This window comes from Leptonotus elevatus, chromosome 4 (assembly GCF_054856555.1).
Source record: "Leptonotus elevatus isolate MCC_2025b chromosome 4, RoL_Lele_1.0, whole genome shotgun sequence".
NCBI classification, from domain to species: domain Eukaryota; kingdom Metazoa; phylum Chordata; class Actinopteri; order Syngnathiformes; family Syngnathidae; genus Leptonotus; species Leptonotus elevatus.
In genome coordinates this window covers 2,252,197-2,276,019 of record NC_141242.1, presented here as the reverse complement: position 1 = coordinate 2,276,019, position 23,823 = coordinate 2,252,197, and the positions used below count along the sequence as shown (strand labels likewise).

The window sequence follows — 23,823 nt, the reverse complement described above, 5'->3', positions numbered from 1 at the left end:
GAACATTTTGGGTCGCGAGCGCTAAATGGTGTTAGCTAACTTAACACGAAGTAGCAGTTTGGCAGTAAATTTCAATATGAATTTAAAAGAAAAACATAACTTGGCCTCACAAAAGTCCACTTGCTTAATTCTAATACACAACAGGCAGGCTAATGAAACTAGCATGAATGTTGCGGTCGTTCTAACATGTTAAGCGGTGGATATTGGAGCACAAATATGGCATCTTCTGCAGAGTAACGTCATATTTTGTACATGGCGACTTCCCACCAGCGCTTGCAATCCCGTTTCAAAAGAACAATCTCAAGAGATATGGCAGCGACTTGGCCCGCTTCCACATCCGCGGCCGTTTCCCACGTCGCCAACCAGCGCCGGAGTGGGAATAAACACAGAAGCCCGCTGTGCTCCCAGAATGCCTGTTTGCAGAGTTCCCATCAGCGAGTACGCAGTAACAGGATTCCCTCAAGGCCCGCGTTGAACCTTTGGGTTACAAGTCGGCAGCGCGGCACAATATTAACCCTTTCCTCGCTCGTTTCTCTCCATTAAGCACACGTTGAAACAGTAACGACAATATATACAAAATGTCACATGAAAAAAAAAGCAACAGAAGATGGAGGGCACTTAAGTTGTCAGCAGCAGATTTCCAGGTTGTGGTTTTTTTTCAGGAAATGTTACAGCGGAGAAGTTTGTTTGGAAACTCAAGAGAAGCCTCAAAGCGAACGCCACCTCTTGTTGCCGTGGAGACGGCAACTTGGAAGCGGCGCTGACGGCAATTCAGTGGACAACGTCAAGATCTGCGCAACATCCGGGAAGAACCCTTGATAAAAGTGTAAGTAGGCGTGGCCAAGAAGCCTGGGAAAGTGCAGACGCACTCCTGGGGATTCTTTTTAAGATGAAACAATACAAATACGATCATGTTTTTGTGATGCATAACTCGTACAAGTCCAAAATGTCCAAATTAAGAATGACAAATGATTGCGTTCCAAACCGAAGGCGCTTGTGGCCATTCAAACTTGTTATGAAAGTAGGTTAGCTTAATGCTAAAGATGAGCTCATGGAAATGATAAAATTAAAAAAAAAAAAAATGCTACTTGACACAAATATTTTGCTTGGAAACGAAAGATGCACGGTAAATATGGACCGATTATTGGCGTCCATATTTGGCATTTTGGCAAATATCAGCAACGGAATTTTTTCCAAATCTGGAGGCCGACAAAGTTGGTATCTCGCTAAGCGGGAATGTTTGCAAATTTTGGGGGTTTGTCAGGGCTTGGAAAGCGTTGCAAAAAAGTTGATCACGGTCGCTGTTTTTCTTGTCACAAAGAAATTTTGAACATACTTAATCGCTATCAACAAAGTTATTTTTCTTAATTAATTTTTTGTCGCTAATATTTTCTCTCATACTGCAAATTAAAGTCGGTTTCAAATATCGGTTTATCGGCCTCTTTGATTACTAATAATGCTCTGTTAATGTCCAAAAATAAAAAAAATAAAAAATAACAATGTGACTTTAGTAAGACGGATTAAAACAGAAGAAGAATGTTAACATTTATTTATTTATTTGTTTGTTTTGTTTTTTTATATAAACTTAACATGGTACACGTTTCTTCTATATCAATTTTTTTAAATAAAATAGACAAGAAATTTTTTGATTGACCCAAATATTTCTTTTTCAAAGTGTATTTTAGAGCCGTAATTTTAATTTAATACCGTGACATTTTTTTTCTCGCGGTTATCCTCCTATCAGAATTCCGGTCCATGCCTATTGGGTCCACTTCAATTCACCTGAAAGGTTTGAGTGCATTTTCGGTCCATCGTGAAATTTCCCCCGAAAAGCTCAAGTTGACCGAGCGCATTTTGAGGCTCCACCGTCGTACGAAGAACATAAAACACGTGCCGCGCTGCGTTGCACGAAGAGCAGAGAGGCAAACCCAAGTCTGCCTGAGGACATGCGGCGAGAAACCTTTTTCATTTTGTCTAATAAACGATTCCCTTAATGTTTGAAATCCAATTCAGGAGGGATTTGGATTGCAGTCGGCAAATTTGAATGCGACGCGCTTTCAAAGCCTTCGGGGTAAAAATAGCGTTTTTGTTTAAAAGCGACTTGAAAACGATCTCGCCTAAAGTCAAGCTGACAAAAGAAGCAGCACGCCGGGGGAAGCGCGCTGACAAAATGGAGACACGTGCATATGGCGCCGGCATATGAGATTCATCTGCCGCCAGACACGCTGTGATTTATTGGTCTTTGTCTTTTCCGCATTTCGTCGTGTGCAACAGGTTGGCCACCGCTTTGAGCGACTTGACGGCACACGCACTCGCGTCACTTCATCTTATCCTGGAGCTTCTATTACTTGCAGCGCACTTGATCCACAGCGCCGCCGCCGCCGCCGCCGCCGCCGCCGCATTCCCCCTCCTACAAAGTATTCCACTTGAAGACCGACTCGGCGCAGGGAATCTGCCACGCGATACCTTCCCAGCGAGGATTTTCCAGCCCTGACATAACAGGCAGCGCTTAAGCGGGCGGCCAAAGCGTTTGACAGCATCGCGCCGGCGGCATCCACAATGCAAACAATCCGTCGATGGTATGGGCCCTTGAGAGTGCCTCGTTGTCAGCCATGAGTGCAAACGCACACATCATGGTGAGAGAAGGTGAAAGAGTGAGGTTTTAAAAAAAAAAACATGTAAAAATGACATGGCAGCCAACATGTGGACAGGTGCTTCGGGCTGGCATGGGCCCTTTTAGAGTGCCTCATTGTCAGCCATGAGTGCACGCACATTACAAGGAGAAGGCGAAAGAGTGAGGTAAAAAAACAACATGTAAAAATGACATGGCAGCCAACATGTGGACAGGTGCTCTGGGCTGGCATGGGTCATTTAGAGTGCCTCATTGTCAACCATGAGTGCACGCACATTACAAAGAGAAGGCGGAAGAGTGAAGTTAAACACATTTTACGAGTCTGACTTGACAGCGTGCATGTGGACAGATGCTTCGGGCTGGCATGGGCCCTTTTAGAGTGCCTCATTGTCAACCATGAGTGCACGCACATTACAAAGAGAAGGCGGAAGAGTGAGGTAAAACAAATTTTACAAGTCTGACTTGACAGCGTGCATGTGGGCGGATGCTTTCGGCTGGTATGGGCCCTATAGAGTGCCTCATTGTCAGCCATGAGTGCAAACGCACACATCATGGTGAGAGAAGGTGAAAGAGTGAGGTTTAAAAAAAAAAAAATGTAAAAATGACATGGCAGCCAACATGTGGACAGGTGCTTCGGGCTGGCATGGGCCCTTTTAGAGTGCCTCATTGTCAGCCATGAGTGCACGCACATTACAAAGAGAAGGCGGAAGAGTGAGGTAAAACAAATTTTACAAGTTTGACTTGACAGCGTGCATGTGGACAGAGGCTTCGGGCTGGCATGGGCCCTTGAGAGTGCCTCGTTGTCAGTCATGAGTGCAAACGCACACATCATGGTGAGAGAAGGTGAAAGAGTGAGGTAAAAAAATAAATAAAAATGATGTGGCAGCCAGCATGCGGACAGGTGCTCTGGGCTGGCATGGGTCATTTAAGAGTGCCTCATTGTCAACCATGAGTGCACGCACATTACAAAGAGAAGGCGGAAGAGTGAAGTTAAACACATTTTACGAGTCTGACTTGACAGCGTGCATGTGGACAGATGCTTCGGGCTGGCATGGGCCCTTAAGAGTGCCTCATTGTCAACCAAGAGTGCACGCACGTTACAAAGAGAAGGCGGAAGAGTGAAGTTAAACAAATTTTACAAGTCTGACTTGACAGCCAGCGTGTGAGCGGATGCTTTCGGCTGGTATGGGCCCTTTAGAGTGCCTCGTTGTCAACCATGAGTGCACGCACATTACAAAGAGAAGGCGGAAGAGTGAGGTAAAACAAATTTTACAAGTCTGACTTGACATTTAGAGTGCCTCATTGTCAACCATGAGTGCACGCACATTACAAAGAGAAGGCGGAAGAGTGAGGTAAAACCATTTTTGAAGGTCTGACTTGACATCCAGCATGTGGACAGATGCTTCGGGCTGGCATGGGCCCTTTAGAGTGCCTCATTGTCAACCATGAGTGCACGCACGTTACAAAGAGAAGGCGGAAGAGTGAGGTAAAACCATTTTTAAAGGTCTGACTTGACATCCAGCATGTGGACAGATGCTTCGGGCTGGCATGGGCCCTTTAGAGTGCCTCATTGTCAGCCATGAGTGCACGCACATTACAAAGAGAAGGCGGAAGAGTGAGGTAAAACCATTTTTAAAGGTCTGACTTGACATCCAGCATGTGGACAGATGCTTCGGGCTGGCATGTGCCCTTTAGAGCGCCCCATTGTCAGCCACGAGTGCACGCACATCCCGGTGAGAGAAAAGTTACTTGACAGTCAGAGCGGCCAGAGCGTTTCTGACAGCGCGGCACAGGCGGCTCATTGTGGAGGCCGCCGGCATCCAGAATGCAACCGCCAGCTGTTTTCTTTGTGGCTCCCTGCAAAGGAAAACAGCAGGCCAAGGTCAGCACAGACGAGCTTTTCTCTGACGCGAGACAACAACGAGGAACTCAAACAAAACGTCTCTGTCACGGGCCGCGTCGTTATTCCGGCCCTCTCGTGGAATCATCTGCCGGTTCCCAAATCTTCGCCCCGAGCATGCGTTGAGAGCGGCGCGTTATCGCCAAGGTTCCCGCACCGCAGGCTTGGAGACGGATGTCGAGACGTCCTCTGAAGACGCTGACACTAATCGCAGTCTCCTCTTTTTGAACTCGGTGCGAACAAAAAGTGGCCCTTTTCGGCAAGCTCGAGCATTCGGCGCAATGGCGGAGCGCCGGAATACACGAAAGGAGGGAAACGGTTGATCCGAAAGCCTCGAGCTGCCAACAATTCAAGTCTTTTTCAAAGTCAAGTCAAGTCAGCTTCATTCCCACAACTTTGTTATTGTGATTTTTATTCTCCACACTTGCAGGTAATACTAGAAATTGCACTTTGTCACGTTTATATAGCGCTTCCGAACGTTACACAAACGTCACAGTCACAACAAAGCAACGTTTGTTTCCGTTCCTGCTTTGATGTTTGGAAGACGACTTCTTTCGGCAGTTGCTCAAAAGACGCGACGGCAACGTGCGTGACTTCGCGCACGTCCGCTACAGGCTAAGTTAGCTACAAGCTAGGTCGGAAACCTGGTAAAAAAGGTTCATCGTGAATACTTTTTATAGTACATAGTTTTCTAAAAAATGTGAACATAACTGAAATGTTAAACTTTCACTGATGTTAGTTTTATTTTTTAACAAAAGCAGCTTCTCTTATAAAGTTGCGTGAAATTTTTAATAAATATATACATACAAATTTCCATCAACTGAACCCCGTTTTAAATTGCTCTAAATCTCTGTGCTTGTGAACGTAGCAAATTTTGCGTTCTCGTCTAGAGTTCATCAAATGTTTCAAAAGATGTTCACAAACAGTGAAAGATTTGTCAGATAATGTTCAAAATTTCTTTGTGACAAGAAAACCAGTTTGTGACAAGAAAACCAGTTTGTGACAAGTAAAAACTGCCTGTGACCATCATCGCAACCTTTTGCAACATTTAACCAACCCTGAAGAAAACACAAAATTCACTAAGTTTGCAAACATTCGCCGCTCAGAGAGAGAACAGCTTCATCTGCTTTCAGATGTGTAAAAACGGCCGACGCCGATATTCGTCAAAAGTATCTGCACCGACAATCGGCCCAACCGATAATCCCTAAAATGAAGTGTGTTTAACTACTTCACGTTTCTTTCTAAAAGGATTTGTTCTTTTCATCTGCGCAGAAATTGCAATTGTTCTGCATTTCTTCTTTACCAACCCGTTAATTACAACAAACGCAAACGCTCTCATTTAGAGCATTTATTTGCAAAAACCCAATTTAAATGGAAGCGATCCCGTACTTTGCATTCAGTCTATTCAATTTTTCTAGGCCTGTCAAAAACAAGGAAACGTTCAAAAACCCCTACAAATAATTCAACTGTCCTGTCATGCCGAACATATTTGATGGAAAGATGAGCTCGAGTGATCAAGTCACCAAAGTTGTGGCCTGCTGCTTCATTTCAACTCACGCCCACTTTCACCTAACAACACCGTTCGTTATCCATAACATTCGCTTTGGGAAATGGGGGGGGGGGGGGGGTTGAAAACTCAACTTTACTATCAGGGAAGTGGTTGACGTCATTTTTTTTTTTTACAACAGGTTAACTCGAGCACTTCCTGCCATCAACGCACATCAATGATTCATGAAGCCACAACACGCACACGTCACGAGCACAAGGTCTCTCCGATAAAACAAGACAAGATTGACTTACGAGCCCGAACTCGGTTCCGGAAAGCAAACAGCGGCTTCTTTTTTCCCTCCAACAAGAGGACGCGCGCGCGGAAAAAAAAAAAGAAAGAAAAAATCCTCAGCGAGCTGGTGGAGAAATTCGGAGCAGGTCCGGCAACGTCCTTTCTCGCTCTTGTCTTCTCTCTTCTCCCACTGACAGTTTGAGCGCGTGCGTGTGCGTGTGTGTGTGAAGCTGCTGCCAACACCAAGTCCGGCTTCGGTCGGTCGCTGCAAAGCAGGCCGCGCCCACACGGCAGAGGCCACGCCCACAGCGGGAGACTCGAGTGCCACTCGCCGGCTCCGCGTTTCAAAGGCCTTCATCAAGCAAAAAGGGGAGGGGAGGGGGGGGGGTCATAAGTGCGACTGGGAGGGGCCACATTCGACCACGCACTTCCCGACCAGATGGATGACAAAACAAATGCTATTTTAAATATGGACAAAATACATGTGCATGTGCAAAATACCTGCTCTCAAAATACTTCACCCCCCCCCCCCACACACACACACACTTGCATAAAAATGACCATTCAAGGATAAGAACTCATTTTGTGCATTTTTTTTATAACTCAAAATTGTAATATTATTGAGATGCTGTAATTGTCGTGTGTATCATTCCTTATCCGCAAAAAATAGATAAAAAAATATTAGGTCTACTCATGTTTTAATATCTCAAGTCAATTTTATTTATAAAGCACTTTCAAACTACCATCGCTCCATAAAGTGCTGAACATCAGTCCTGCAATAAAGACAGTTAAGAAAAAAATAGATTCATAAATATCATAAGTAGGTAAGTTAATAAGTAAATACAATGAATTAATAACATGAGAAATTAATTGATACAAGTAGGTAATTAAATAAGTAAATAAAATACATTAATAAAACAAGATAAATTAATAAATAACATAAGTAGGTGAGTGAATAACTAAATAAAATAAATTAATAGCACAATATAAATAAATAATATAAGTAGGTAAGTAAATACAATAAATTAATAGAACAAGAACAAATATTTAATAAATACCATAAGTAAGTAACAAAAAAAAGTAAATCAAATAAATTCATAACATAAGAAATGAATTGATACAAGTAAGTAAATAAGTAAATCAAATATAAGAATCGGTGTTAGCACACCTAAGGCATATGTGTCATCTAGTGGTGAATGGTGGTATTACAACTTAAAATGACAGTCGATGCATGCGTCACCCAATTTATTCAATATTTTATAATTATTTTTTATTTTATTTCTTTTTTTCTGGGATTTTTTGTTTGTTTGGCGGCGATCCATGAGCTTTTTCTCACGCCAAAAAAACGGTGCCTTTGCTCACTCAATTTCTGACACGACCGCAACTTGCTTAAGAGGCTGACCCCGCCCCACCCGAGTCAAGCATTCTCCAGAAAAATATCTCTCGGGTAAAGGGAGACATGTGGGCCGGGGGGGGGGGTGTCGAAACGGGGGCGCGGCTGTTTTCTCAAATAGCCGATGCTAATTATACCCTTTCAAAGACGAGCTCGAGGGGTTCGGGATGAAGTCACAATAGCGCGGCGGCGTGTTGTCAAGGCGGACGTCTTCTTCCAAGCGCTGCCGTTAGCACACCTGAGCTTGAGTGGAAGCGCCTGCTTGCACGCAAACTCGCCAGCAGACGTCCAAACGCACGCTGGAGACAAAACAACGCTGGACTTTTTTGGGGGACGGATTTTCCACCCTGATCATGTGACACCTCACACTTCGATACCTCTCTCACATTGCTGCCATCTGTCCCCCTTTTTTTTTCCCAGGCAGTGAAAACTGACCAGACTGAACTGCGAGAGGCTCAGACTGGATTGTGTGATTGAGATGAGTTGTGGCTCTTGGGAGAGAAAATGGTACCTGTGTGGCAGAACGTGCTGAATGCCCCGTCCGTCCGTCCATCCATCCGTCCATGTGACTCACCTCGGGCCCTTTCATTAGACTGCACACACACATGCTCATTTTCACTCTGACGATTACTCAGCAGGCTGAAACTGCGCCCGGAGTTCCCGGCACTGCCAGTCACATGTCACAATGTGTGTTTTGCTATCCGGTCGTCATTTTAAGAGTCTGTTGCTCAGTGTTTGATCAGAATAACGGTAGAGATGGCAAATCCAGGTCCAGAAAGTAAAAACTCAGTTTGGCTTTAGCCCCTCATGCTAGCTCGCTAGCTAGCTCCCTAGCATGCAACCAGGGAGCTAGCTAGGAACCTAGCTAGCTAGCACCTGGGGGCTAAAGCCAAACTGTGGCAGGCTAGCTAGCTCCGTAGCATGTAAACAAGCACCCGGAGAGTAGCTAAGGAGCTAGCTCGCTAGCTAGCACCTGGGGCTAAAGCTAAACTGTGGCAGTCTTTTTTTACTTTCTGGATCTGGATTTGCCACCTCAGGAAACAGGCAAAAAAAAATGATTAGTTTTCAGCAGATATCCATGAATGTGGTTTTGCCTAAAATAATAATAAAAGATCATTTGTTTACTTTCATTGAGTTCAAAGGAGGTCAGTGTCATTATTGTCGCCATTGGGCATTCAATTGTCATTGTTGACACAGAAATTTATGTCCAGAAAGTAAAAACTCTGCCACCGTTTGGCTTTAAATGACAAATAAATAACAAGAAAACTTCAACTGCAATCTGTCTAAGTGGGATTTAATCATTTCAGAGAAATTATAATCCATTTCCTGATATGATAGTTGGTATACATGTTTATCACTTAACATAACGGCCATGGATATATTTGCAATGTACAGTCGGAGGTGGGATTCGAACCCGGTTACCGGACAATGCACTTTTTTTTTTATCAGACACCTGCCAATGATTATCAGTTGTATGTATGGAAGTGGGCGTGGAAAGCCCGTCTTATTGAAAATGAATGTCGAAAAGTTGATATTTAACATTAAATGGTGCAAATACTGTAAGTAATGTGGAATTAGACGATATATACCCTGGAAGACGTGAATTTGTGAAGCAAATTGAAATTGAAATGGTGTAAATTGCAAATATTACCACCAACGCTAGCACTCAAATTTTTACACGCACCCCCCCCCCCCCCCCCAACACACACACACACCTTCTAAAATTGTAGCTACGCCCCTGCATGTCAACATGTCACAAATGTTTATCCACATTGGCAGTTCCGCGCTTCCATACTATTATATTTTGCAAAAAAAAAACAACAACAAACAAGCAAAAAAGTACAAACATTTCCAGAGTCAAACGGCAAGTTATTAATTGGATTGACAATTTGTTCAACAAGAAGCGCGAGCGCCGTTGCGGAACAATTTGGCGACGTAAAAGCCATCAAAGAAAGCAGGAGGAAGCGCTCACATGCGCTTCAGGTGGCCCAACATGTCCGTGGCAGCGGCTCAAACATGCGGGTACGCTCCGTGTCGGGTCCCCCCCTCCCCCACGTGTGCTCGCGCCACATATACGAGAACAGACGACCGACACGGGGGGGGGGGGGGGGGGGTGTTTTCATTTCATCAAGCATTTTCACAAAACTGGATTCAGCCCCGTAACTATCCTTCAAGCATTTCTCCGCGTCCAACATCTATAAGCTGAAAATTGGATTTGAATACAAGATGGCCGCCGTGTGATCTTTTGGAATAGTGAGATGATACAAATGCGTGGCAGCTTTTCCTTTCCTTTGGTGTTGCTGCGCTGCAAGGCAATGAACTTGTCCATCCGTTTAAAAAAAAAAAAAAAAAAAAGAGTATCAATGAAGTCGTTTATCAGCTCAACTGTTTCTTTATTAATGATGTGATCGCGACTCATTAGGCAAACAAGAAATTCTCCGTCAAGTAAAAAAAAAGAATCAGTACAGTAATTGAAAAGAACGCTTCTATCAGTTGGTGCAGTAATTCATTGGAACGCTCGCAATAATGACTGAACATGTAGCGATAATTAAGCATAATGCAATTTTGTGTTTTTATTCATAATACCAGCAGTGACGGACAAATACAGGCTTGTCATGTGCTTCCATTAGTTCAGTGGCGCAAATATATTGGACTACGCAGCTCACAATGATGTGTTCCGCTGAACCGGGCCACAAAAAATGTCTTTGATTGCTTTGTTTTTTTGACGGAGATGTTGAAATATTTACTGGTATGGCTGACTTATAAGCAGAGGTGGCAAATCCAGGTCCAGAAAGTAAAAACCCTGACACAGTTCGGCTTTGGCCCCAGGTGCTAGCTAGCGAGCTAGCTCCTTAGCTACTCTCCGGGTGCTTGTTTACATGCTAGGGAGCTAGCTAGCGAGCTAGCATGAGGGGCTAAAGCCAAACTGAGTTTTTAGCAAATATATAAAAATAGCAAACAACGTTATTATGCACAATATGAACGTTTTTCACAGCAAGTCACATCAGAGAAGTCGATTGAATTTTCTTGGAGACTACAGTCAACAAAAAAACGTTTACTTTATTTTATTTTATTCCTTAAAGCTTAGTCCACACAACTCTGAGAACAGAAATATTTAAGATAGCTAATCCAGGTCCAGAAAGTAAAAACCCTGCCACAGGTGCTAGCTAGCTGGCTCCCATGGTGCTCGTTTACCTGCTAAGGAGCTAGCTAGAAAGTGGCAACGTAAGATGGCCGCCAGTGGCTTCACTAAGCAGAGGTGGCAAATCCAATTCCAGAAACTTAAAACTCTACCACAGTTTAGCTTTAGTCCCAAATGCTAGCTAGCTCCTTAGCTAGCTCCCATGGTACTTGTTTACCTGCTAGGGAGCTAGCTAGCAAGTGGCAACGTAGGATGGCCGCCAGTGGCTTCACTTAGCAGAGGTGGCAAATCCAGGTCCAGAAAGAAAAAAACTTGCCACAGTTTGGCTTTAGCCCCTCAGGCTAGCAGGTAAACGAGCACCATGGGAGCTAGCTAGCTAGCTGGCATCAGGGGCTAAAGCCAAACTGTGGCAGGTTTTTTACTTTCTGGACCTGGATTTGCCATCTCTACCGATACCCATGGTGCTTGTTGATCTTTCAGGGAGTTTGCTAGTTAGCATGAGGGGCTAAAGCCAAACTGTGGCAGGGTTTTTACTTTCTGGACCTGAATTTGCCACCTCTGCTTATAAGAGTAATAATCGCCACAGTGGCTTAGCTATTTTCAAATGCTAATTGCTGCAAAACGGAAAACAGATACAAATATACTTTTTTTTTCCCTGATGAAAGGAGAGACTCTAATCTTTCTTTTGGTAGGTTCCATCTTTTTATAGCAAGAGAACGCAATATTGTGTGGGGCCTTGCAAAATCCGTCAAAATCCAGTAAAACAGCCGGGAGTGATAATGGCTGCGAGTGAATGAGTTAATTCTTGCACAACACTTAAAAAAAAAAAAAGGAAAAAAAGAAAACTAATACTAAAACGAAGCATTTTTGATGCAACTAAAACTAATACAAACTAACAGAACGCCTTGAAAATTTAAAACAAACTAAATAGAAAAAAACATTCAAAAGGAAATAAAACTAACTAGAATGAAAATTCCAAAATTATAATAACAAAAGTACACATGGGTTTCCCCTCCCACAAATGGGTTTCCCCTCAAAAGGTTGTGTTTTTTTTTTAATGCTCACTAAGTGCGTGAGAGTCCAAAACAATCAGATGGTTTCAAACAAAAGGAGGTTGGAAAAAAAGAAAAAGAAAAAAAAAGAGTGTGATATCAGAGAGGGAAAATCCTGAGGATGAATTAGTTATGACCGCCATCTACATGTGGGCCAGACGAGACATGAAATATTAACTTGAAGGCAAAAGCAACTCCTTGCGACGCAAACGCACGCGGAGGAGCAGAAGTGAGCGAGAGATGACGTCATGCTGTCAAAAAATCTGCATGCAGATAACGACACGCAACCGCTCAGCTGCTGGACTTCTCTCTGCACACGCCCAGTTTTTTTTTTTGTTGGGAGGGGGGGGGGCGGGGGGGGCATCAAACAGTCACTTTGAGAAAATCTTTCTAGACAATGATGTCATCTTTTGGCATGCGCTTGAAATATGCAAATGAGGACAACACTCCACACCGGAGTAGTTGCAGTATGAGCGAGCACCGGTCGTCTTTTACCATGGAAACCAGAAAGCGCGCACGCACACACACACACGCGCGCGCGCACACGCACACACCGGGGAAGCGATTGCCATGGCAGCCAACGCCGTGGGTACCGAAAGCTTCCAGGGGCTCGACCAAGTCAATCAGGAGCATCCTGCACGCTCATCACCTCCGTTCACACTCTTTGCATGCAGATTATGTTCTCAAACAATGAATTACCTTTTAGCAGAACAGATCTGGTGCTGTCGGTCCAAGAAGATCCTGCGGAGATCCCTGAGAGGATGCTGCTGCTGCTGCTGCTGCTGCTGAACCGGCACGCCGTCTCACACATGCATCCCGAACAGCGGATTGCAAAGGGGAGGGGAGGAAGTATATAAAAAAAAAAAAAAAAAAAGCAGGAGTGGGGGTTGCTGGAACATCAGCAAGAGCATTACATCATAGGCTGCGCTCAGCGAAAAGGATGGGGAGAGGAGTGGACGCGAGGAAAGGGAGGTGCTCCAAATTCAATACGTGCCAATCCGATAAGCGCAAAGTGCCCTCGGCGGTCGTAAGCCGACCGGCGGATGAATGAGATCACCCGTCGGGTTTTGCCGTCGCAACGGATTTGACGCCGTGCGTGTCCGAGGAATATCATCGCGTGACCGTGCAGATAATCGACCGCCGGAAAAGGTCATTTGGAGATCTCCGAGCGGTGGACACTTGTTAGGCGGTTAGCGTATTTGACACTGCTGTCGTAGCACAGGTGTCGGGATGAGCCTTCAACAGACTCCCGTCATGGTGGACGGGAGTGGTTGAGGGCTGGTGGACTCAAATGTGAGACAGGAGTCAAGTGCAATATGTGCAACTTAAATGAAGCACAGAAAAAGGGTGGACAGACAACCATGACTTGATGGACGTGGACAGGACGGAACTGGACAGGTTGTTGCGACTGGACAGGACGTGACCGGACTGGACGGTGCGACTGGACAGGACATCCTGACTGGACAAGACATGACTGGACAGGTTGTCACGACTGGACGTGACTGGATTGGACGTTGCGACTGGACAGGACGTCGTGATTGGACAGGACATGACTGGACAGGTTGTCACAACTGGACAGAATGTCATGACTGGACAGGATATGACTGGACAGGTTGTCACAACTGGACAGAATGTCATGACTGGTCAGGATATGACTGGACAGGTTGTCACAACTGAACAGGATGTGACTAGACTGGACGCTGCGACTGGACGTGACTGGACTGGATGTTGCGACTGGACAGGACGTCGTGACTGGACAGGACATAACTGGACAGGTTGTCACAACTGGACAGAATGTCATGACTGGTCAGGATATGACTGGACAGGTTGTCACAATTGAACAGGATGTGACTAGACTGGACGCTGCGACTGGACTGGATGTTGCGACTGGACAGGACGTCGTGACTGGACAGGACATGACTGGACAGGTTTTCACAACTGGGCAGGACGTGACTAGACTGGATGTTGCGACTGGACGTGACTGGACTGGACGTTATTAAACTGGTCACCATGATTAGAAAGGACATTACTAGACTGGAAGGAGTGTGACGAGACAGGACCTGACTTGCATTGACTTGACTAGCTGTGGCTGAGACGATGGCTTGGCTGTGACTGTGACGAAGACGAAACACATGCAACGTCAACAATGCGCCCACCCCGACTGGACAAACACAACAGACTCAGGCCCCGTCCACACGAAAGCCAGTTTCTTCGCCGTTTGTCCACACGATGGCGCGGTCCGTACGCGTCCGTCTGGACACCTTATGCAGGATCCTCCTCCGAAGACAACATTTCCATCCGTTGCCGCGATTGGTCAAAAACAAATGCCGCATCGTCCAATCGGCTGGAAGTGTTGTACAGCAAGAGTGAAGTTCCACATTGATAATGAGAAGAACGCCCTTGAGTGAATCACAATTATCAATCTGGCTATTGGCAAGTTTTTTGGTGTGCAAATCGGCACGCCGACATGTCTTGTGGTGAAAAAGCAGAAATCGGAAGAAATCAGACGTCAACTGAGGAATATGCAAATAATTATTAGAGCGATAAGAGAGAACAACCAATCGAGCTGTTCATGTTCTCAACTGCTATTAACACATTTCCTCCCCAAAACGTATAAATACGTTCTATTATAAATATTACCATGCTCCCAAAGGCGTATTTATACGTTTTTGTTTTTTATGCTAGAGCATACAGAAGGCTTTGATGCAGCCTCAGAACTGAAGAGAATGCTTGAAGCAATGGTAGTTATTACATAAACGGCCAGTAGGTAGCAGCAGAGTATAAGAGATCAACCAGGGCCATGTTGCAAACAAGCTCTTCCCCAAACAGATTTAAACAGATTGGTGAATAATGATGACATTTAGCTATATTCTAATGCTAATTGCTGCAAAACAGAAACAGATACAAATGAGATTCTAATCTTTCTTTTGGTATGTACCATGTTGTTATAGCAACAGAACAAAATCAAAATCAGTCAAAATCCAGTAAAACAGCCAGGAGCAAAGGGGGTTGCTTCAGTGAAAATGGCTGCCAGTGAATGAGTAAATAAAGACAGAGAAGACCGGATTAGTTGTACTTTTTTTTTAGATACGCTTTTAGAAACTAAGCTAGTGCTCCAAAAAGATGCTGTCAGAAGTGGGATTCGAACCCACGCCTCCAGGGGAGACTGCGACCTGAACGCAGCGCCTTAGACCGCTCGGCCATCCTGACATGCGAGCCACGTAACAGGATGCCTCTCACATTGGCGCCAACTGCGGCTATTTTCAGAGCGGACTGGCTCAACATCGGAAATGCGTCAGCCATTGCTGATGTTTCTGTTGTCCGAATCTAAATCTCTCAAACTTCATTAAGAATTATTCGGAACGGAAACAAACAAATGCGAGCAGGCCTGGAGAGCAAACACGGACATCTTACGTCTGCCATCTTGCTTCCTTCTCAGACTGAGCAAGAAAGAAAAAAAAACGAATTAGATTGAAATAAAACCACTCAAATAAGATGATTGAAAGCATCCAGAAAACAGTCGAGAAAGCTTAAAGTAGGGATCTGACATCATCATCATCATCATCGTCATCATCATCATCATCGTCACGTCGGCAGACATGGTTTTTTTCAGGGATGACATTGATACCAATAAGCAATATTTGGACCTGATATTCGTTGTCAATAGAAGGGGAAAAAAATTAAAAATTAAATAAATTGGCATAAAAAAAATAAAAATAAAAAATCCAACTCCTAACTTTGTTGAAATGTCTTAAAAGCATGTTTATTTTTTATAACTTTTCAGATTTGCAAAATGTTTATTTATTTATTTTATCTTAGACAAAAGACATATTTGTTTCACAATTCTAACAAAAACGTCAAGATCATCCGTACGTCTTAAAAAGCTGAAAATGAAAACTTCAACAAGTAAATGATGCAGCAGCTCCTGATACTTTTCTACATTCATATTTTTTTCCCCAAAATTTTCAAAAAACTGAAATGTTGAATTTTCACTTATGTTGGTATTATTTTCAAACAAAAACAAACGGTGCAGAGTTCCTGAAGTCATCAGCCACTCTTATAATTAAATTAATTAATTTAAACAAGTAGTTCGCTGAGTTTTAAATGGATCTTTAATTGGCTGTCAGATTTAAAAAAAAAAACTATCAAATAAAAGGCCGATACCAATAATGATCAAAATGCCAATAATTGGTCATATCCCAACATTTTTGATGGATGTGCGCATGGAAAATTAACCGTATATCAGTGTTAATATGCTCAACCGTTGTCCATGCTATTTCTCATTTGTAAGATTGCCCATCAAACATATGGAGGACCAAAACTGTCAAAATCAAAAATGAATAAATAAATAAAAAATGTAATAAAAAACGGCTATAAAAAATATATTTAAAAAATGTATATAAAAAATATTATAAATATATAAAAATAATATAAATGAATATATATATATATATATATATATATATATATCTACATATATCTGAACCCGTTGATACTGCAGGAGACGACAGACTTGAAAAATGATTGCCTGCCTCCCTGCAAAGAGCTGCAGCGTTTCAAAGTTGCCAAACGGACTCAAGCACTTCAAGAATGAGAGAGAAAGAGAAAGCGAAATGGGGGCGGCTGACCTTGACTTGAAACCTTCCACGTGGACAATCTTACAAGAGGTCGATTCTGCACTTTCAATTATGAATCACAAGTAAAGAGTGAAAGCACCTCCTTTATACTGCACAATGATTCGCGTAAACAAGAGAATGAAAATGTATTTCTTACAGCAACTTTTTCTCAAACATCGACATAAAAGGCAGTTGTGACTTGGGTGCAGATGTTGCCACCAGTGTGTGTGTACGTGTGTGCGTGTGTGCGTGTGCGTGTGTGTGTGTGTGGTGGGGGGCAAGATGAAGAGCAGCAGTTGCATCTCATTACCATCTTGGAATAGTTGTCTTAATCCCCCAGCATGGAGCACTTTTAGCTGAGCGATAAGAGGCTCCGGCAAGATCTGAGTGGCTCTCGTGCAGCTGGCACAATAAAGTCACAATCACGCCGGCGAAGCAGCGGTGACAACTTAGTAACGAAACACAAACACTTTCTTAATCGCCAAAATTCAGGGGATTTACGGACAAACAGCACACCTATGCACAATTGTACGACTGCGTATTAGGGACACCTATAATTCATTTTAGTTTTTTAGCTAATATTTAGAGAGAAAATCTTGTAAATTTGGCACTTTATAAAGGGGCAAATTTGCGAGAAAAAATCTCACAAATTCTCGAGTTTAGAAAGTGACAAATTCTCGAGTTTAGAAAGTGACAAATTTGACACTTTATAAATTGGCAAATTTGCGTCGAAAAAAATTGTGAGAAAAAATATTGTAAATTTGCCAATTTATAAAGCTGCAAATTTGTGTCTTTATAAAGTGGCAAATTTGCGAGAAAAAATCTCACAAATTTTCGAGTTTAGAAAGTGGCAAATTTGCAAGAGAAAAAAAAACTCGCAAATTTGCCACTTTATAAAGTGACAAATTTGCATCGAAAATATATTGTAAATTTGCCAATTTATAAAGCTGCAAATTTGTGTCTTTATAAAGTGGCAAATTTGTGAAGATAAAATCTCATAAATTTGCCACTATATTAATCACAAATTTGTGAGAAAAAAACAAGTAATTTTGCGACTTTATGAAGTGGCAAATTTGCGTAAAAAAAAACCTAGCAAATTTGTACGTTTATAAAGTGGCAAATTTGTGAGAAAAAAATATTGTCATTTTGCCAATTTATGATGCTGTGACTATATAAATTGGCAAATTTGTGAGTTTTTTTCTTGGAATATCAACCCCCCTCCTCCCCCCAAAACAAAAACCATATATGTGGCCCTATTACGCCGTCGTACAATTGAGTCTTTAAGGAACCAAAACATTTTGGGGGGAATGTAGGAAGAACAAAGACAACTTTTTTACTTAAATATCGTCAACTTTTCATCCCTAATCGTAATAATACCCCACTTGGAGCTAATCACCTCCGGACTTGAGAGGCGACAGGTATCAGGCACCTTTTGTTTATCCTCTCTCAGCGACCTATCAAGTTCCACGTTTCCGCGGCAACCACCCGATTATGTTCCTCGCCTCTCGGCAATCTTCTCTCGTCACCTCGCCGGCCGGCCCACAAAGCTCGAACCAGAACAAAACGTGCTGTTGAGTTTGAGCTAAAGAAAGCCAAGAGTCGCTTCCCCGTGCATCCGCTTCAGACATAAAGAGGGAATTTTAAACATGCAACAACACTGTGTTGTATGATACCAATGTATGTTAAAATGCCAGTTAAAAAAAAAAAGGTGAAATACTTTTATTATCTAGTTACAATGACAACCGAGATCATGAATTACAGCATGCAAGCAGAAAAATATAGTGACGGAACATAAAGGTCTTTTTTTTTGAAAGAGTAGCTAAAGTGTTTCAAAATCGGAGGACATTTTCTGACACAAATCGATATTAAAAGCAATTTGAGCTATCTCCAGAAAGAGAAAATAAAGTAAGAAACTGTACATGGCAAAGATGAAATAACACAAGATAAATTCTCTCTTCTATTTTCTTTTCTTTTTTAAATATTTTCTTTTTAGGAAATGGTCCAAATAACAACTGTACAGTGTCTCGAGCTAAATTTGGTCTTGACCAATTAGCATGGAAGCTAACATTCCTAGCATGACAACCGGGGTTTTGGAATTTTCATTTTGGTTCGTTTTTATTTCGTTTTGAGTTTAGTTTTTTAAATTTAGTTAGTTTTAATTAGTTTTCACGGTAGCTCTGTTAGTTTTAGTTATTTAAAAAAGTGTTGCGTTTCGACTAAATGAAATGAAAAAGCAGGCAAGGCGAGCCATTGCAGCCAAAAAGTCAAACACGCGACAAAAGTCATCCGAAGGTGCTTTTCTATTGGCTGCTGCTCGATGACGTCACTTCCGTGCTACACACTTTCAATATTAATATTGAAATAAATATGCTTAAATCACATTTAAAATCAACCCCAAAGGCAGGTATTAAATTAATGACCAAAGACGAAAACTAATGACATTTTTACTCCAATTATAGTTTTAGTTCGTTTTGGAAATGTCAAATGTAGTTTCAGTTAGTTTTTGTTTTTTTAAAAAGCGTTTTCGTTTTTATTTAATTTTGTTAACGAAAATGTTTTTGGAATTTTAGTTATAGTTATTTCGTTAAATAATCTTGTTGACAACACTTTTTTTTTTCAAAACCCCCCAATTTTCATTCAATGTACACGAACTGCACCAGTGATGTTCTCAGCAGATTTTCCCAGTTGAGGTTAAACCAAGGCCCAAAATGAACGATGGAGTTAGCGACCAGTTGCGCGCCCAAATTAGCCCTTCGCACATCAGAAGCTGCGCGGCCGTTGCTGCTGGCTCAAATATACATTAGGCAATGCAACAACTGCTCACATTCCACATAGTCGAGCGACAACACGGAACCATGACAAACGTTTCAATCTCCACCAGTAGGACCAGTATAGCGAGGAGCCCCACAGGAAAACGTTGGAATGTGGATCTGCATTCTTCGACTTTCTCCTAATACAAATGCATACTTAAATAAATTAACCCTGAGGTTTGTATACTGTTTGAGTTGGATTTTACCTGTTTTGCTAATTTGTACCCACAGTTTAGTAATCTGTTCCCACAGTTTACTAATCTGTTCCCACAGTTTACTAATATGTACCCACAGTTTTTTTAACCTGTTCCCACAATTTAGTAATCTGTTCCCACAGTTTAGTAATCTGTACCCAGTTTTTTAACCTGTTCCCTCAATTTAGTAATCTGTTCCCACAGTTTAGTAATCTGTACCCACAGTTTAGTAATCCCGTTCCCACAGTTTACTAATCTGTACCCACAGTTTAGCAATCTGTACTCACAGTTTACTAATCTGTTCCCACAGTTTACTAATATGTACCCACAGTTTTTTAACCTGTTCCCACAATTTAGTAATCTGTTCCCACAGTTTACTAATATGTACCCACAGTTTTTTAACCTGTTCCCTCAATTTAGTAATCTGTTCCCACAGTTTAGTAATCTGTACTGACAGTTTACTAATCTGTTCCCACAGTTTACTAATATGTAACCCACAGTTTTTTAACCTGTTCCCTCAATTTAGTAATCTGTTCCCACAGTTTAGTAATCTGTACCCACAGTTTAGTAATCCCGTTCCCACAGTTTAGCAATCTGTACTCACAGTTTACTAATCTGTTCCCACAGTTTACTAATATGTACCCACCGTTTTTTAACCTGTTCCCTCAATATAGTAATCTGTACCCACAGTTTAGTAATCTGCTCCCACAGTTTAGTAATCTGTACCCACAGTTTAGTAATCCCGTTCCCACAGTTTTGTAATCTGTACCCTCAGTTTAGTCATCTGTTCCCACAGTTTAGCAATCTGTTCCCACAGTTTACTAATATGTTCCCACAGTTTAGCAATCTGTTCCCACAGTTTAGTTCCCAAAGTTTAGCATGTCAATAAAAAATGTTTTGACTTTCCACAGCAAAAAAAAAAAATACCCAAAGTGTAATTCTCTCACGTCCGTCTTCCAACACTTAATGAAAAAAAAGCGATCAAGGTCAATGGCGTCGAGGTCGAAAACACTTTCAAGTGCATCAATGTCGCTTTTGCAATGAACAGTGCACATTGCCGGCATGTTGCATCGATCCGGCTGCAGGCAGTTTTGCCGTCTGATGCGCGTTGAGCGGGATTGGTCGCTCGGTAGCAACGTGTTTGTTTGACACACAAAATGCTCGATGCTGACGCGGATGATCAGATTTGCTTCAAATCTATTTTCAAATCGCTAACACGACAGGAAATGGTCAATTAAACGTACACGTGGTCTTTTAACGACTTCGCATGTCGTCATTTGAATTTGAAGGAGGTTAATCAATTGAATGGTACTCGCGCTGGATAGAATTGCCATGACAACCGTGAATAAGCTACTTTAGCGTTCCATAATGATGTTGGGCCGGCCGGGACGCCATTTATGGTTTATTTGTATAGTCATTTTGAACATGAGATGTCGCTGTCCAGTCAGTGACATCACAAATAGCGTTTTGCTTTTCTTTTAACGGCGGCTGAAGAAGAGCCTCAATCAAGTAAATACAAGTCATCGTCATCATATTGTATGAAGTTGGATGTTGTGAAGCTTAACATGTCCGCTCTGTCATAGTAAAATATCAATAAAAGCCCTCGTTGAAATTGGAAATAGATACAATATGTCAAACGGCGCACAGTCAGCTTGCGAACGGAGTTATGGAGCAAACGAAAGGCCCGTCCGTGCTCATGAAACAAAAATGTCCTCCCTGTCAGCAAACTCACATAACTTGCCGATTTCATGTAAATTATCTCCGCTTGCAACTAAAATATATTTTAAAAATGATATAACATCGACTTAATCAAATAAAATGTGTCATAAAGTGGGGCTACTTTACACAATAAACAACACACACACACTCAGTTTCTTCACCGATGACTTGTCAGCTCGGGTGGGCAAAGATTCAGAGCCACTTTCAGGTCACCTCCAATTTTCCCACTTCCAAGAAAGAGAAAAAGCGGCAGTAAAACAGGCCAAAATCCAAAATGGCAGGACGTCTCGTCAAGACCAAAAAAAAAAAAAAAAAAAAGGCAAATATCGCAGCACTGTTATGAAAACACCTGAGAAGCGTTTTCAATTGCGTCGTCTCTTTTCAAATCCGAATAAGTGGTGAGTCACGGACAAATATTTGCAGCATATGGCGCCGCCAATAAAACCAAAGATGAAAATCCAAGCGAGATTGATGAGAACTGACAGTTCGGACCTTTATCTAACTGTGGCGTGTGATTCACAGATGTTCCTGCTTCAAGCATGTGGAATAAAACGTCAACACATGACGGAGCAATACGGAGACGAGGCTGCAAATCAGATGTTAGGGAGCTGCGGAGCGGTCTGACGAGCGCGCTGGCTTTTCTTTCCGTTTTTCTTGCTTTCGAGAGTCTCGGTGTGCACAAAGACGACTTCGTGATGATACGAGGTCGTATCCTTTGACGAGACGCAACCTGCAAGGTGCAAGCGGGCTGCATAGATCATTTTGGGGAGATTCTTTGTTGGCAACTTATACTTATTCCTGTCAAGAGGCACAACAATTTTACCTTTTGAGCGCATTTATCGCAGAACGGATCGTCTTCAACCTTTAAAGATACACTTTAACAGCCTGCTTTTTTTTTAAAAATTGCTTGACCCAAGGAAGCTTTTTTTTCTCAGAATCATACTAGTGAGCCTTTTCAATCAATCAATCAATCAATATTTCTCAATCTCAGTGGCCTCGACGTTCTCCCTCTAGGCAATTTTGACATTTATTTTTATATTTATTATTATTATTTTATTTTCGAATCTCGTTTTTTATTTTTGGATTATTTGTGTGTGTGTGTTTTTTTAATATGAATTTTTAGTATACATTTTTTTTTTTTAATATATATATATACATATTTATTTCCACTTTTGGAATTTTTATTTTATTTTTTTGTGGCAGTTTTGGTCCTCCATATCAAACTGCCAAATTTTCCACGCAGCTATCTGAAGTGCAAAACAACAACAAAAGACTTTTACACCTGTTGTCAGTTTTACTGAAATTGAGACGAGTCCGCGTGGCCATCAACGGCGCATGCAAACTATCAGAGTGAGAACACAATTTAGAACTAAACATTTGTGATCTCAGTCAATGATGTCCATGAAATTAAAGTTTGAAATCGATCGAAAAACATGAGCGAAGCGTGCGGGGAATCACATTTTTTTAAAGCTTTTACGATATGTACGATTCTGAAGCAGAAGTACTCGATAAATGGCGTCAAAAACAAACAAACGGCTAAAAGCATGAAAATGATTTGTAACTGGCGGTCGCAGCCCGAGTGATTGGACGCCGTGCAGGTGGAACGCATGATCAAAAGTGTCAAATATCAAAGTGCTCAGTGGACTTTGCTGCTCGCGCTCGTGTCCTCCGGCTATCAATCTCACATTACGCACATAAAATAAGCGCAATTTTCACCCAATTCATTGCAGCTTCCACCATGAAAGGAGGCCACAGTCGAGTCACGGTGAAAACCGCCGACGAATGACAATGACCTTCCGAAAGAAAAAAAACAGGGATTTCGGCGATGACGGAAGCTGACGCCGATCGGTAACCGAAAGCGCTCATCAAAGCGAGCCGTCATTCTGCTGGTTTGACATCCTGCAGCCTTGAGCGGGGGGGGGGGGGGGGGGGGGACATTGTGGCCAAGTTTCAAACACAAGCCGAGTGAGTTGCAGCACATCGTGCGCCTTCGTCCCTTTCGCGAAGCCGTCCGCCAATCAGTGGTGCGCATAAAGAAAGCAATGAAGCAATTTGACCGTGACGAGCGAAGATGCCGAAAACACACTCACAGGCACCGCTGAAATACTCTCATACACACAAAGTTAGACATTCGCACACGCTACTGAGATGCGCTGACACTTTACTGAAGCATTGTCCTGCTCAACTGAAACACTCTCACATTAACTCGACTGAAACACTCTCATAAACACAATTTTACCATACGCGACTGAAACACTCTCACGCAACAGAAATACACTCACACACGACTGAAACCCTCTCACAATTAATTTCCTCAAACACCTGTGCACACACTACTGAAACAACTCTCACATTCACACTACTGAAACACTCTCATACACACAGTTTAAACATTCTCACACGAGACTGAAATGCTCTCACACAACAGAAACACACACACACACTACTAAAACCCTGTCACAATTAATTTTCTCAAAAACACACTACTGGAACACAGTTTAGACATTCTCACATGCGACTGAAACGCTCTCACACAACAGAAATACACAAACACTACTAAAAGCCTCTCAAAATTAATTTCCTCA

General features: G+C 42.4%; 1 protein-coding gene and 1 non-coding gene across 8 annotated transcripts in view; both read right to left on the bottom strand.

The window, feature by feature from the left end:
* Positions 1 to 23,823, bottom strand: part of LOC147174980 (semaphorin-4B-like) — a 109,456-nt gene that overhangs the window by 54,001 nt on the left and 31,632 nt on the right. The window contains exon 1 of one of the 7 annotated variants that reach the window (XR_015094706.1): positions 6,333 to 6,651. The exons of the other annotated variants lie outside the window; for them this stretch is intronic. The gene's annotated coding sequence lies outside the window, so the exon portion shown is untranslated. Of the gene's footprint in view, positions 1 to 6,332; positions 6,652 to 23,823 lie in introns of those variants that run through there. 7 annotated transcript variants of the gene reach the window in all.
* Positions 15,027 to 15,109, bottom strand: trnal-cag (transfer RNA leucine (anticodon CAG)). The gene has a single exon. It is a non-coding gene; the product is annotated as a tRNA-Leu (tRNA).